The sequence below is a fragment of the Phocoena phocoena genome, chromosome 1 (genome assembly GCF_963924675.1).
Source record: "Phocoena phocoena chromosome 1, mPhoPho1.1, whole genome shotgun sequence".
Classification (NCBI taxonomy): Eukaryota; Metazoa; Chordata; class Mammalia; order Artiodactyla; family Phocoenidae; genus Phocoena; species Phocoena phocoena.
Genome location: NC_089219.1, coordinates 106734749 through 106748076, shown reverse-complemented (window position 1 = coordinate 106748076; position 13328 = coordinate 106734749). Strand labels below are relative to the sequence as shown.

General features: G+C 52.0%; 4 non-coding genes across 4 annotated transcripts; 2 read left to right on the top strand and 2 right to left on the bottom strand.

Annotated features, from left to right (window-relative positions):
* Positions 1-3790: 3790 nt before the first annotated feature.
* On the top strand, positions 3791-3954 carry LOC136140441 (U1 spliceosomal RNA). The gene has a single exon (XR_010657614.1). It is a non-coding gene; the product is annotated as a U1 spliceosomal RNA (small nuclear RNA).
* A 2106-nt stretch (positions 3955-6060) lies between these two features.
* On the bottom strand, positions 6061-6134 carry TRNAN-GUU (transfer RNA asparagine (anticodon GUU)). Its single transcript has one exon. It is a non-coding gene; the product is annotated as a tRNA-Asn (tRNA).
* Positions 6135-8708: 2574 nt separating this feature from the next.
* On the top strand, positions 8709-8782 carry TRNAN-GUU (transfer RNA asparagine (anticodon GUU)). The gene has a single exon. It is a non-coding gene; the product is annotated as a tRNA-Asn (tRNA).
* Positions 8783-10888: 2106 nt separating this feature from the next.
* LOC136140384 (U1 spliceosomal RNA) lies at positions 10889-11052 on the bottom strand. The gene has a single exon (XR_010657603.1). It is a non-coding gene; the product is annotated as a U1 spliceosomal RNA (small nuclear RNA).
* Positions 11053-13328: the final 2276 nt, after the last annotated feature.

Sequence of the window (13328 nt, the reverse complement as noted above, 5' to 3'; positions counted from 1 at the left end):
GTGACATGTGAGCGGCCCCCAGTTGTGCTAAAGCCTAGTCTGTGTCTTCACAGTGCTTTCGAAGGTGTGTATGTGTGAGTAAATGTATGATATATATTTATACATGCTGCTACAGCGATACGTTAAAGGCCAACATAACTGGTGGACAGGGTCAGTGAGAGGAAATGAAACAATCTTTTCGGTGGCTATTAAAGCAAACTGTGTGTAAAGAAATACGTTTTTCTTCCCCTACTTTGTCTCCAATTTCTGCACGAGTCCCTAGGCTGAGTGGGGAAGAATAGGAAAGACAAACTGTCACGAAGAGCTCACCTCACTGTCTAACGCTTGAAGTCTAAGTTTAAAAGAATGATTTACCCTCTTGTCATTTTGTAACAATCCCCTTATCTAAAAATATTAAAGGGCAGTTCTTACATTTAGAGTGCCTGAGAATCAGCTGTGGAGATTACAGAACCTCCTTCCTGGGCTCCAATCCCCGGAGGTCTCGTTGGTGTGAGGCCCTAGAGTCTGCAGTTTTTCACGTAAACACAGACCACACGTTTCTGATGCGGGTGGGCTGCGGATCCCAGTCGAAAACCTATTGTTCTATAACACTGATTCAAACCTATAAATAAGCTTGTTTTCCTTTAATTAAGAATCCTTAATTGAAAAGTGGGTAAGTCACACCACAAATTGACATAAAGATCTCAAAGCGTTCCTTGGGAAAAGTCCTTAGTTACGTTCTTTTGCCTTCCAGAATTAAAACCAAGCACTTGCTCCACAATTATTTCCTAGTAACGGTTGAGAAATTAAAGCGAACGACAACATGAACAAAAAACTCACGGACTTCCCTGGCGGTCCAGTGTTTAGCCTGTGAGCTTCCACTGCAGGGGGCAGGGGTTCGATCCGTGGTCGGGGAACTAAGGTCCCGCAGGCCCCGCCGGCGTGGCCAAAAATATAAACAAATAAAGGTAAAAAATAAAATAAAAAATAAAACAACTCAAACATTGTCACCACCACCGCCACCAATTACCAAAAGACTCAGGCCTGAGGTAGACACATGCCCCACTTCCGTAGTAGATGAAGTGACCTCGACTTCTGCCTTTACGCTTGGTTAAGTATTTTCCATGAGTGCCTTTGGCTGTCACGACAGAGGAACTCACTGGCAGGATCAGCAAGAATGGATGAAAAGTCAGCCGAACTATGAAGTCTTACTTAAAGATAAAGCAGTAAAATTTGAGGACCTCTTGCCCTGTGGTGATGCAAGCATCCCGGCAAGTCTTCCTTCCTCCCGGTGCTGCCAGGGCTGGAAGGCATTGATGGTGTAATCTGTAGTCAATGGAGAACTCAAATAATGCTTTTAAGAACTTCATTTTAAGGACGTTAACATTTATGAAAACAACAGCATATGCATCGTGTAAATCTCAGACCTGGTCAGGATTGAAACCGTGTACGAGGCCCCGTGCCCTTGTCTTTTGAAGTAAAGTGCTGACTCGAGAGTTAATGATTCGGGAATGTGAAGGCGTAGAAACAAAGAACAGCTGTTGGGCTGGGGAACGGGCAGCAGTGTAGACTGTAAATCCGCCACACGGCAGAATCACCGAACTCCCGGCTCAGTGAAGCTACAGATAAAGGCCTGACACACACTCCTAAGTGGTTTTACAGGGAGCAGACCCCCTCCAGATGGAAAGTGCTGCCCACAAGCACATAGACCCTGGACTGGTTGAAACCAGAAGGTTGATGACGCTTGAAACTTCACTTTGATGCCAGCCAATCCGAGAACTGTCTGCGAGCTGATCACGCCCTGCTCCTCGAACACTGTAAGGCTCCTCACTACGCCCTCCAGGGTGGGTCACACAGTCTTGAGGGCATTAGCCCGCTGTGGCCCCCTCTGCCTGGCAAAGCAATAAAAGCTACTCTTTTCTACTTCACCCAAAACTCTGTCTCCGCATTTCTCTTCGGCACCGGTGAACAGAGGCCAAGTTTCGGCAACAGGATCCAGTCACAAATTACTTTGGGGGAAAATTCCTAAAAGCCATTCTTGTGTTTCATCCTTTGAAAAGTAGCTCTTCACCCTAAAAAAAAAAATTTTTTTAAAAAATGGTTGCAAAAAATGAATCTTTGGGATGGAGGATTCTACGGTATTTAACTTTCCATAAATTATATTCTTTCCCTCTACGTGTTAGAACCCATTCTTAAAAGCAAATGAAATCAACCTGTGTCACCACCACTGTCTTCCAATTTGCTGTAATTCCAGTGAGAACCATGTTGGGTACACCTGTGCAGGAAATAGGGCGAGAGTCCTTTAGGGAAAAAACGGAAAGGAAAAAAGATACCTAATGTAATGCTTTAAACATGTACCAGTATCTCTTGACCTGTCAACCTAGGACAGACAGACGACCTGCAGATTGATATAGGGTTCATTATGTCCCCCCTCTTATTACTGCTAAGGTGAATGTGCTAGACACTTATTGAATTGGTGTTCTATGTCTGCTGTAATAAGTGACCATGAGTTTAGTGGCTTAAAAGAACACACATTTATTATATTACAGTTCTGTAGGTTAGGAGTCCAACAAAGGTCTCACTGGACTAAAATCAAGGGGTCAATAGGGCTGCCTTACCTTCTGGAGGCTCTAGGGGATAATCTGTTTCCTTATCTTTTCTAGAGATTTTTCTAGAGATCTTTTTCAGAGATTCTCTGAGCTATTACTATCCCTGGAATAAAGCATATTTCAGATGAAATGAGCCAGAGTTTATTTCTGATGGCTGCAGAGAGAGAAAGGAGGGGAAAGGGGAAAAGCAGGGGGAGGAAAGGAAGCTTCTTCCTGGAAGTTAGCTGGGTGCTGAGTTCCTTTGTTGTCGGCTCCAAGATTCTCCGGAAGAGTCAGCGTCCCCCTTGAGCCAAAGGCACCCTCAAGGATCAAGTCACTCCGCTCCTTGCTCTCTGGTCTGAAAACACAAGTTGGCTGCCTTCTTCAGCCTCCCCTCGCCCCGCCCTCAGGTCTAGCCCAGTCTCACCCAGGTGGAGAAAACAAACGAAAAAACCAACCTCGCTCTTCAAGCAAACAGGTCATCTTCCTATCCCTTATTCTGGTCATCAGCTTCTTTTTCAGAATCGTCATTTCTTGTATTCTGTATGGTGAGGAAAGGAAAAACATGGTCCCTGGTATACCACGAGATTGAAGTAGGAAGGACGTGCGCAGAAAATACACCGAGTAGCACTCTGAGATGTAACCCTGAATCTACATGTCTACACACAAGACACATACATAAATATATACTTGTATCCATTGTTTTACAACTTCTTTATTTCTTAAAAACATTTTGGATCAGCATAACACACGATCCCAGAATTCCTTTCCCCGGCGTGTAACGCAGGACAAAAGGTAAGAATTCGAGGCGGCTGGCAAAATCCGCCGGTATCTCAGATAAAGAGTAAGAGGCGTGTTACCTCGGCTTGGTGGGCTCCCGAAGTGGGCGGGCACGATGACGTCACTTCCCCCTTCAGCAGCCGGCCCGCCCATTGGTCATCTCGGCAGGGCGGGGACAGGGCAGGGGTTGGAGGAGAGGAGCCGCCTTAGAGGTCAGGAATGGGGCTTGGCTTATGTAAATCTTGCAGCGTAGGGGTACAATTCCCGGCGAGCCACTTCCCGGGCTGTGGAAGTTTTCGCGAGAAGTTGCTCGGATTTTATTAGCAGAGTCGTTTGGAGGGGCTGAGAGGCGTGGAAGAGGAGGGGGTGCGGAGGGTGGGTGGGGAGCGTGTGTGTACAGTGTAGGCGTCTAAGGCTGTACGGGGGGGCGGGGAAAGCGATTCATACTTACCTGGCAGGGGAGATACCATGATCATGAAGGTGGTTTTCCCAGGGTGAGGCTCACTCATTGCACTGCGAGTGTGCTGACCCCTGCGATTTCCCCAAATAGGGGAAACTCGACTGCGTAATTTGTGGTAGTGGGGGACTGCGTGCGCGCTCTCCCCTGGCAACCAGTGTGCTAACGGTAGAATGAGGCGACGACACTTATGGGGCCCCGTACCTATTGCAGATAGCTCGGTGAAGAGCGTGTGTTGCTACCGTTTGTCGCGCGCCGGTTTCTCCCGGTGTTTTTTTTTTTTTTTTCTTCCTGGTGTTGTGGAACCTTCGGCGTGCGGGTGCCTGGGGCACCGCCGCGCTGGTTGTTACGGCAGGGTGCGCGATAGCCGAGTTTATTTTGTTTGTTTTCTTTTCGGGGGAGAAGTGAGTGTCAGCTCTCCGCGCAAGCGCAAACAGTTTGCGTGAGTACTTACGAGTTCGACTTCAGCTGCTCTGTGCTTTGCGAGACGCTGAGCGGTTCGGTACTTTGCTCTCCTGCCTTGTACTTTGAAACGGGAGTGCTACGCCGCGCCGCACGCAGGCACGGCAACGGCATCTGCGCTTTTTGCCTCAAACAACAGTAATAGTACCAGCCCGGGAACGTGCAAAAGAAAGTTCTCCCGGAGACCGGCCGTCTAGGCCTCCGCGGTGATGCCGTGGAAAGGGATGCGCTTGCCAATGCAAGGAACACGGGTTCGAGTTCCGGTCGGCGGCGAACATCCCACGCGCTACAGCGCAAGTGAGCTCTCCTGCGGTAACTGCTCAAGCCGGCGTGCCTGGAGCCCGCGCTCACGATCCTCGCAGTGAGGGAGAAGCCCGGCAGCGGCAGCGGCCCCACAACGCAGTTTATTCAAACAAACGCACAAAAACGGCGCGCAGACAGGCCCATCTAATGAAAGAGGGCAGGGAGTGGTCCCTGCGGGAGGGGAAGCAATGCCTCCACTTTTTACTGCCGGGAGAGTTTCCCCAGCAAAGCACACGACGACAACTCCAGTGTGGACCTTCTTACGCTGAGAGCCGAGCTGTGAGTCCAGCCAGGCCCAACGAGCTGCTGTCCGCAGGACAGACTCCCAGAGAGGGGAGAGATGCTAGAACTAATTTAGCGAGGAAGGCACTGCAGGGCCCCCAGCCACCGGGCAGCACCGTCCTCTTCCGTGCAGCTCCCGGAGGAATACTCCCCGAGGTCGGCGGAAATTTTTGACAGGACCAAGGCTCGCACAGGTAGTGCTCCTCCTCCCAAGCGGACAGACTAGAAGGAAACAAACAACCAACCGCAACCAGAAAACATCGTAGTTCAGGAGGGCAGGGGGTAGAGTATTCAGGAGGAATGTCTTGCGGCAGTAGCGGGAGCTCGTTAGCCCCAGACTGAGCGCTGCTCGGAACCACTTCGCAAATCATAGAAGCAAGACCGGAAACGATCAAACAGTTTGCAAGTAACTTAAGTGCGTCCATGAACAAAGTTCAGCGTTTCCAGGAACACACAGCTCTCCAGCAAGGCACCCTTCACAAATGCCTGGCATTCCATCACAGAGTCTGAGGTATCCGAAGAGCCAGGGGAAATGACCCTTCTCCATAATGCAGAGACACCCTCGGTGGTCATTTTGCAAGTGACCCAGAGCTGACACCGATGTTAAAATCACCAGAGGAGGACATCAAAACATTTATTCCAAGTGTATTCCGTAGCTTCAAACAGTTAAATGTACACACACACGGGGCACATTTTCAAAAGACCCGCTCTAACGTAAAGTGAAAACTACACTGTCTGAAAGGAAATGTACTGCAAGGGATTAAGAGCGAGCAGTTCGAAAACGCAGAAGAAAGAATTTTGAATAGGAATTGCGTTGGCTCTGCCTTGATTGCAGATCACTTTCAGTAGAAAGCGACAGTCCCAAATGAAAGGGCTGAGGCGTCCTGAGATGGGGCGGTGAATACTCCGCGCAGGTGGTGCCATGGAGCTTGATTTATGACGTCGCAGCTTGAGTAAGGGATGGCCGCCACCCGTGTGCGTGTGCCTTCATCCTCTGGCAGGTGTCCTGGAACGTACAAGACACATGACTTAGTGAGGGCAGCCCTCCAGGCGGTGCAAAGAGACCACGGGCACCAGGTAAAAACCGGGAGCAGGCGGCGATCATCAGCTGGGTGGAGATTCCGGGAGAGGGGCGCTGGGGAGGAACTGAAACGGCAGGCGCATAAAAGCGACAGCTGAGACCTCGCTCATCAGATTCTAAGCCAAGTCCGTCCCTGGGTGGGCTCGAACCACCAACCTTTCGGTTAACAGCCGAACGCGCTAACCGATTGCGCCACAGAGACGAGCGGCTGCGAGGCATTCTTGTAACATCCTGGAATCAGAATGTATTCCCCGTCCCTTCCAACCCCAGCGGAAAAGAGATTCAAATGTCTTTATCTTATCCAACCTCGCCGGCGCTCTCAGAGACACTGAGTCTCGTGGACCGTGGACACCGAGCCCGAGTGAGCTGGGGGCTCCGACGGAACAACGCCGGGCCCACGACCATCCATCCTCGCCTGCTCCTGGCCGCCTCGAAAGCGGCCCCTCTACACGAGACGACCGCCGCCTGTCTCGGGCTCAAGTCCTCCATTTCCCACTCGTGATCGGCCTCACCCGTCGCGCTCACCGCAAGTCCCCCTCCACGGTCCGGGTGGTCGTACGGGGGAAGGACAGCAACCGGCTGTGTCCCCACCGTTCTGCTCCCTCTGGGCGCCTCCAGAGAAGGGCTCCACGAGGCACGACCCGGAGTTTGCTCACCAGGCAGCCCCTCGCCCGGAGCAGGGCCTGGCATCCAGCAGGCGCCCAATACATGCCCGCCGCCGGGGCCCGCGGTGGTGGGTAGACCGAGAATTCTTATGCCACCTGTGTTTAGTCCTGGAGGAACCTAGACTTTTCAGATCGTCTGTTCTTCAAAACCTTTCTTCTAGCAGCTGATTTAGAACCAGATAAAAGTCCTAGAAAGGCCAGGAGGGCACCACCCCGTCCGGCTCTCAACTCCCCACCCAAGGCGGTGCTGCGGCCTCAGCCTGCGGGTGCAGGTGTCGGGTCTGAGAGGCGTGAAGGAGGAAAGCTGCAAAGGAGAAAGACGGCTGGGCTAAGCAACCTGGGAGTATGAGGGAGAAAGAGAGAGAAAGATCCGTAGAGGCTATCTTTCCATTGCCTTAGGTATTCTTTAATCACCTGCAGCTATGTTTTGTAGTTTTCAGTCTAGAAGTCTTTCACCTCCTTGGATAAGTTAATTCGTAGATATTTTATTCGTTTTGGGTGCTATCGTAAATTGAATTGTTTTCTTAATTTCTTTTTCAGATTGTTCACTGCTAGTGTATAAAAACAACTGATTTTTGTCTATCTTGTACCCTGCCATTATACAGAATTCGTTTGTTGACTCTGGTAGTTTTGTGTGGGTTATGGAGGATTTTTCTATGTATAGGAGCACGCCATTCGCAAAGACAACGACAGGAGAGGTTCCCTGTTTTGGGTCGCTGCAGCTCCTGAGTCTTGAATTAGCATGCACAGCCTAGGCCGGGGAAATCCGAAATCGGCGGGAGCCTTTCTTTGCAGGCCAAGCTCCAACCGGCAGGAACACAGCGACTCCTCCAGGCCCATGCAGGGCCGGCGCTAGGCCCTAGGATTTTCCGGGACGTGTGAGGCCCGAAAAGGGCAGATTTCCGATCAACCCAGCCAAATGCTCCCAGACAGAGGAGAAGGTTGTTCTTGGAGCCGCAGGCGCTCTCCTCAGAGTGGGCGGTACCGGGAGCGCCAACGAGGGCACAGCTGGAGGGAATGCTGACTCGAGGCCGTGGGGGTCTCGGGCGGAGTCTGGGCGTCCTCAGAACGTGGAGTCCTCCGATGAGGTGTGCGCCTCGCCACCCCTCCCGCCTGCTCTGTGGCCAGTAGGGGGCAAGGCACCAAGTCCAAAAGGTAGAACCATACGGTGTTGCCGGGGGTGATCAGGCACAGGAAACCCGTTTTCTGTTAGGATTCGAATTCAGACCCAAGCAGGCAGGCTTCCATCACCGCACCAATCACACCACGACCACTGTGCTCCACCCGGGACCTAAGGAGCTGTGGTCGGATCCACGTTAGCCCAGCCGTCTTTCTCCTTTGCAGCTTTCCTCCTTCACGCCTCTCAGACCCGACACCTGCACCCGCAGGCTGAGGCCGCAGCACCGCCTTGGGTGGGGAGTTGAGAGCCGGACGGGGTGGTGCCCTCCTGGCCTTTCTAGGACTTTTATCTGGTTCTAAATCAGCTGCTAGAAGAAAGGTTTTGAAGAACAGACGATCTGAAAAGTCTAGGTTCCTCCAGGACTAAACACAGGTGGCATAAGAATTCTCGGTCTACCCACCACCGCGGGCCCCGGCGGCGGGCATGTATTGGGCGCCTGCTGGATGCCAGGCCCTGCTCCGGGCGAGGGGCTGCCTGGTGAGCAAACTCCGGGTCGTGCCTCGTGGAGCCCTTCTCTGGAGGCGCCCAGAGGGAGCAGAACGGTGGGGACACAGCCGGTTGCTGTCCTTCCCCCGTACGACCACCCGGACCGTGGAGGGGGACTTGCGGTGAGCGCGACGGGTGAGGCCGATCACGAGTGGGAAATGGAGGACTTGAGCCCGAGACAGGCGGCGGTCGTCTCGTGTAGAGGGGCCGCTTTCGAGGCGGCCAGGAGCAGGCGAGGATGGATGGTCGTGGGCCCGGCGTTGTTCCGTCGGAGCCCCCAGCTCACTCGGGCTCGGTGTCCACGGTCCACGAGACTCAGTGTCTCTGAGAGCGCCGGCGAGGTTGGATAAGATAAAGACATTTGAATCTCTTTTCCGCTGGGGTTGGAAGGGACGGGGAATACATTCTGATTCCAGGATGTTACAAGAATGCCTCGCAGCCGCTCGTCTCTGTGGCGCAATCGGTTAGCGCGTTCGGCTGTTAACCGAAAGGTTGGTGGTTCGAGCCCACCCAGGGACGGACTTGGCTTAGAATCTGATGAGCGAGGTCTCAGCTGTCGCTTTTATGCGCCTGCCGTTTCAGTTCCTCCCCAGCGCCCCTCTCCCGGAATCTCCACCCAGCTGATGATCGCCGCCTGCTCCCGGTTTTTACCTGGTGCCCGTGGTCTCTTTGCACCGCCTGGAGGGCTGCCCTCACTAAGTCATGTGTCTTGTACGTTCCAGGACACCTGCCAGAGGATGAAGGCACACGCACACGGGTGGCGGCCATCCCTTACTCAAGCTGCGACGTCATAAATCAAGCTCCATGGCACCACCTGCGCGGAGTATTCACCGCCCCATCTCAGGACGCCTCAGCCCTTTCATTTGGGACTGTCGCTTTCTACTGAAAGTGATCTGCAATCAAGGCAGAGCCAACGCAATTCCTATTCAAAATTCTTTCTTCTGCGTTTTCGAACTGCTCGCTCTTAATCCCTTGCAGTACATTTCCTTTCAGACAGTGTAGTTTTCACTTTACGTTAGAGCGGGTCTTTTGAAAATGTGCCCCGTGTGTGTGTACATTTAACTGTTTGAAGCTACGGAATACACTTGGAATAAATGTTTTGATGTCCTCCTCTGGTGATTTTAACATCGGTGTCAGCTCTGGGTCACTTGCAAAATGACCACCGAGGGTGTCTCTGCATTATGGAGAAGGGTCATTTCCCCTGGCTCTTCGGATACCTCAGACTCTGTGATGGAATGCCAGGCATTTGTGAAGGGTGCCTTGCTGGAGAGCTGTGTGTTCCTGGAAACGCTGAACTTTGTTCATGGACGCACTTAAGTTACTTGCAAACTGTTTGATCGTTTCCGGTCTTGCTTCTATGATTTGCGAAGTGGTTCCGAGCAGCGCTCAGTCTGGGGCTAACGAGCTCCCGCTACTGCCGCAAGACATTCCTCCTGAATACTCTACCCCCTGCCCTCCTGAACTACGATGTTTTCTGGTTGCGGTTGGTTGTTTGTTTCCTTCTAGTCTGTCCGCTTGGGAGGAGGAGCACTACCTGTGCGAGCCTTGGTCCTGTCAAAAATTTCCGCCGACCTCGGGGAGTATTCCTCCGGGAGCTGCACGGAAGAGGACGGTGCTGCCCGGTGGCTGGGGGCCCTGCAGTGCCTTCCTCGCTAAATTAGTTCTAGCATCTCTCCCCTCTCTGGGAGTCTGTCCTGCGGACAGCAGCTCGTTGGGCCTGGCTGGACTCACAGCTCGGCTCTCAGCGTAAGAAGGTCCACACTGGAGTTGTCGTCGTGTGCTTTGCTGGGGAAACTCTCCCGGCAGTAAAAAGTGGAGGCATTGCTTCCCCTCCCGCAGGGACCACTCCCTGCCCTCTTTCATTAGATGGGCCTGTCTGCGCGCCGTTTTTGTGCGTTTGTTTGAATAAACTGCGTTGTGGGGCCGCTGCCGCTGCCGGGCTTCTCCCTCACTGCGAGGATCGTGAGCGCGGGCTCCAGGCACGCCGGCTTGAGCAGTTACCGCAGGAGAGCTCACTTGCGCTGTAGCGCGTGGGATGTTCGCCGCCGACCGGAACTCGAACCCGTGTTCCTTGCATTGGCAAGCGCATCCCTTTCCACGGCATCACCGCGGAGGCCTAGACGGCCGGTCTCCGGGAGAACTTTCTTTTGCACGTTCCCGGGCTGGTACTATTACTGTTGTTTGAGGCAAAAAGCGCAGATGCCGTTGCCGTGCCTGCGTGCGGCGCGGCGTAGCACTCCCGTTTCAAAGTACAAGGCAGGAGAGCAAAGTACCGAACCGCTCAGCGTCTCGCAAAGCACAGAGCAGCTGAAGTCGAACTCGTAAGTACTCACGCAAACTGTTTGCGCTTGCGCGGAGAGCTGACACTCACTTCTCCCCCGAAAAGAAAACAAACAAAATAAACTCGGCTATCGCGCACCCTGCCGTAACAACCAGCGCGGCGGTGCCCCAGGCACCCGCACGCCGAAGGTTCCACAACACCAGGAAGAAAAAAAAAAAAAAAACACCGGGAGAAACCGGCGCGCGACAAACGGTAGCAACACACGCTCTTCACCGAGCTATCTGCAATAGGTACGGGGCCCCATAAGTGTCGTCGCCTCATTCTACCGTTAGCACACTGGTTGCCAGGGGAGAGCGCGCACGCAGTCCCCCACTACCACAAATTACGCAGTCGAGTTTCCCCTATTTGGGGAAATCGCAGGGGTCAGCACACTCGCAGTGCAATGAGTGAGCCTCACCCTGGGAAAACCACCTTCATGATCATGGTATCTCCCCTGCCAGGTAAGTATGAATCGCTTTCCCCGCCCCCCCGTACAGCCTTAGACGCCTACACTGTACACACACGCTCCCCACCCACCCTCCGCACCCCCTCCTCTTCCACGCCTCTCAGCCCCTCCAAACGACTCTGCTAATAAAATCCGAGCAACTTCTCGCGAAAACTTCCACAGCCCGGGAAGTGGCTCGCCGGGAATTGTACCCCTACGCTGCAAGATTTACATAAGCCAAGCCCCATTCCTGACCTCTAAGGCGGCTCCTCTCCTCCAAACCCCTGCCCTGTCCCCGCCCTGCCGAGTGACCAATGGGCGGGCCGGCTGCTGAAGGGGGAAGTGACGTCATCGTGCCCGCCCACTTCGGGAGCCCACCAAGCCGAGGTAACACGCCTCTTACTCTTTATCTGAGATACCGGCGGATTTTGCCAGCCGCCTCGAATTCTTACCTTTTGTCCTGCGTTACACGCCGGGGAAAGGAATTCTGGGATCGTGTGTTATGCTGATCCAAAATGTTTTTAAGAAATAAAGAAGTTGTAAAACAATGGATACAAGTATATATTTATGTATGTGTCTTGTGTGTAGACATGTAGATTCAGGGTTACATCTCAGAGTGCTACTCGGTGTATTTTCTGCGCACGTCCTTCCTACTTCAATCTCGTGGTATACCAGGGACCATGTTTTTCCTTTCCTCACCATACAGAATACAAGAAATGACGATTCTGAAAAAGAAGCTGATGACCAGAATAAGGGATAGGAAGATGACCTGTTTGCTTGAAGAGCGAGGTTGGTTTTTTCGTTTGTTTTCTCCACCTGGGTGAGACTGGGCTAGACCTGAGGGCGGGGCGAGGGGAGGCTGAAGAAGGCAGCCAACTTGTGTTTTCAGACCAGAGAGCAAGGAGCGGAGTGACTTGATCCTTGAGGGTGCCTTTGGCTCAAGGGGGACGCTGACTCTTCCGGAGAATCTTGGAGCCGACAACAAAGGAACTCAGCACCCAGCTAACTTCCAGGAAGAAGCTTCCTTTCCTCCCCCTGCTTTTCCCCTTTCCCCTCCTTTCTCTCTCTGCAGCCATCAGAAATAAACTCTGGCTCATTTCATCTGAAATATGCTTTATTCCAGGGATAGTAATAGCTCAGAGAATCTCTGAAAAAGATCTCTAGAAAAATCTCTAGAAAAGATAAGGAAACAGATTATCCCCTAGAGCCTCCAGAAGGTAAGGCAGCCCTATTGACCCCTTGATTTTAGTCCAGTGAGACCTTTGTTGGACTCCTAACCTACAGAACTGTAATATAATAAATGTGTGTTCTTTTAAGCCACTAAACTCATGGTCACTTATTACAGCAGACATAGAACACCAATTCAATAAGTGTCTAGCACATTCACCTTAGCAGTAATAAGAGGGGGACATAATGAACCCTATATCAATCTGCAGGTCGTCTGTCTGTCCTAGGTTGACAGGTCAAGAGATACTGGTACATGTTTAAAGCATTACATTAGGTATCTTTTTTCCTTTCCGTTTTTTCCCTAAAGGACTCTCGCCCTATTTCCTGCACAGGTGTACCCAACATGGTTCTCACTGGAATTACAGCAAATTGGAAGACAGTGGTGGTGACACAGGTTGATTTCATTTGCTTTTAAGAATGGGTTCTAACACGTAGAGGGAAAGAATATAATTTATGGAAAGTTAAATACCGTAGAATCCTCCATCCCAAAGATTTCATTTTTTGCAACCATTTTTAAAAAAATTTTTTTTTTTAGGGTGAAGAGCAACTTTTCAAAGGATGAAACACAAGAATGGCTTTTAGGAATTTTCCCCCAAAGTAATTTGTGACTGGATCCTGTTGCCGAAACTTGGCCTCTGTTCACCGGTGCCGAAGAGAAATGCGGAGACAGAGTTTTGGGTGAAGTAGAAAAGAGTAGCTTTTATTGCTTTGCCAGGCAGAGGGGGCCACAGCGGGCTAATGCCCTCAAGACTGTGTGACCCACCCTGGAGGGCGTAGTGAGGAGCCTTACAGTGTTCGAGGAGCAGGGCGTGATCAGCTCGCAGACAGTTCTCGGATTGGCTGGCATCAAAGTGAAGTTTCAAGCGTCATCAACCTTCTGGTTTCAACCAGTCCAGGGTCTATGTGCTTGTGGGCAGCACTTTCCATCTGGAGGGGGTCTGCTCCCTGTAAAACCACTTAGGAGTGTGTGTCAGGCCTTTATCTGTAGCTTCACTGAGCCGGGAGTAGTTCGGTGATTCTGCCGTGTGGCGGATTTACAGTCTACACTGCTGCCCGTTCCCCAGCCCAACAGC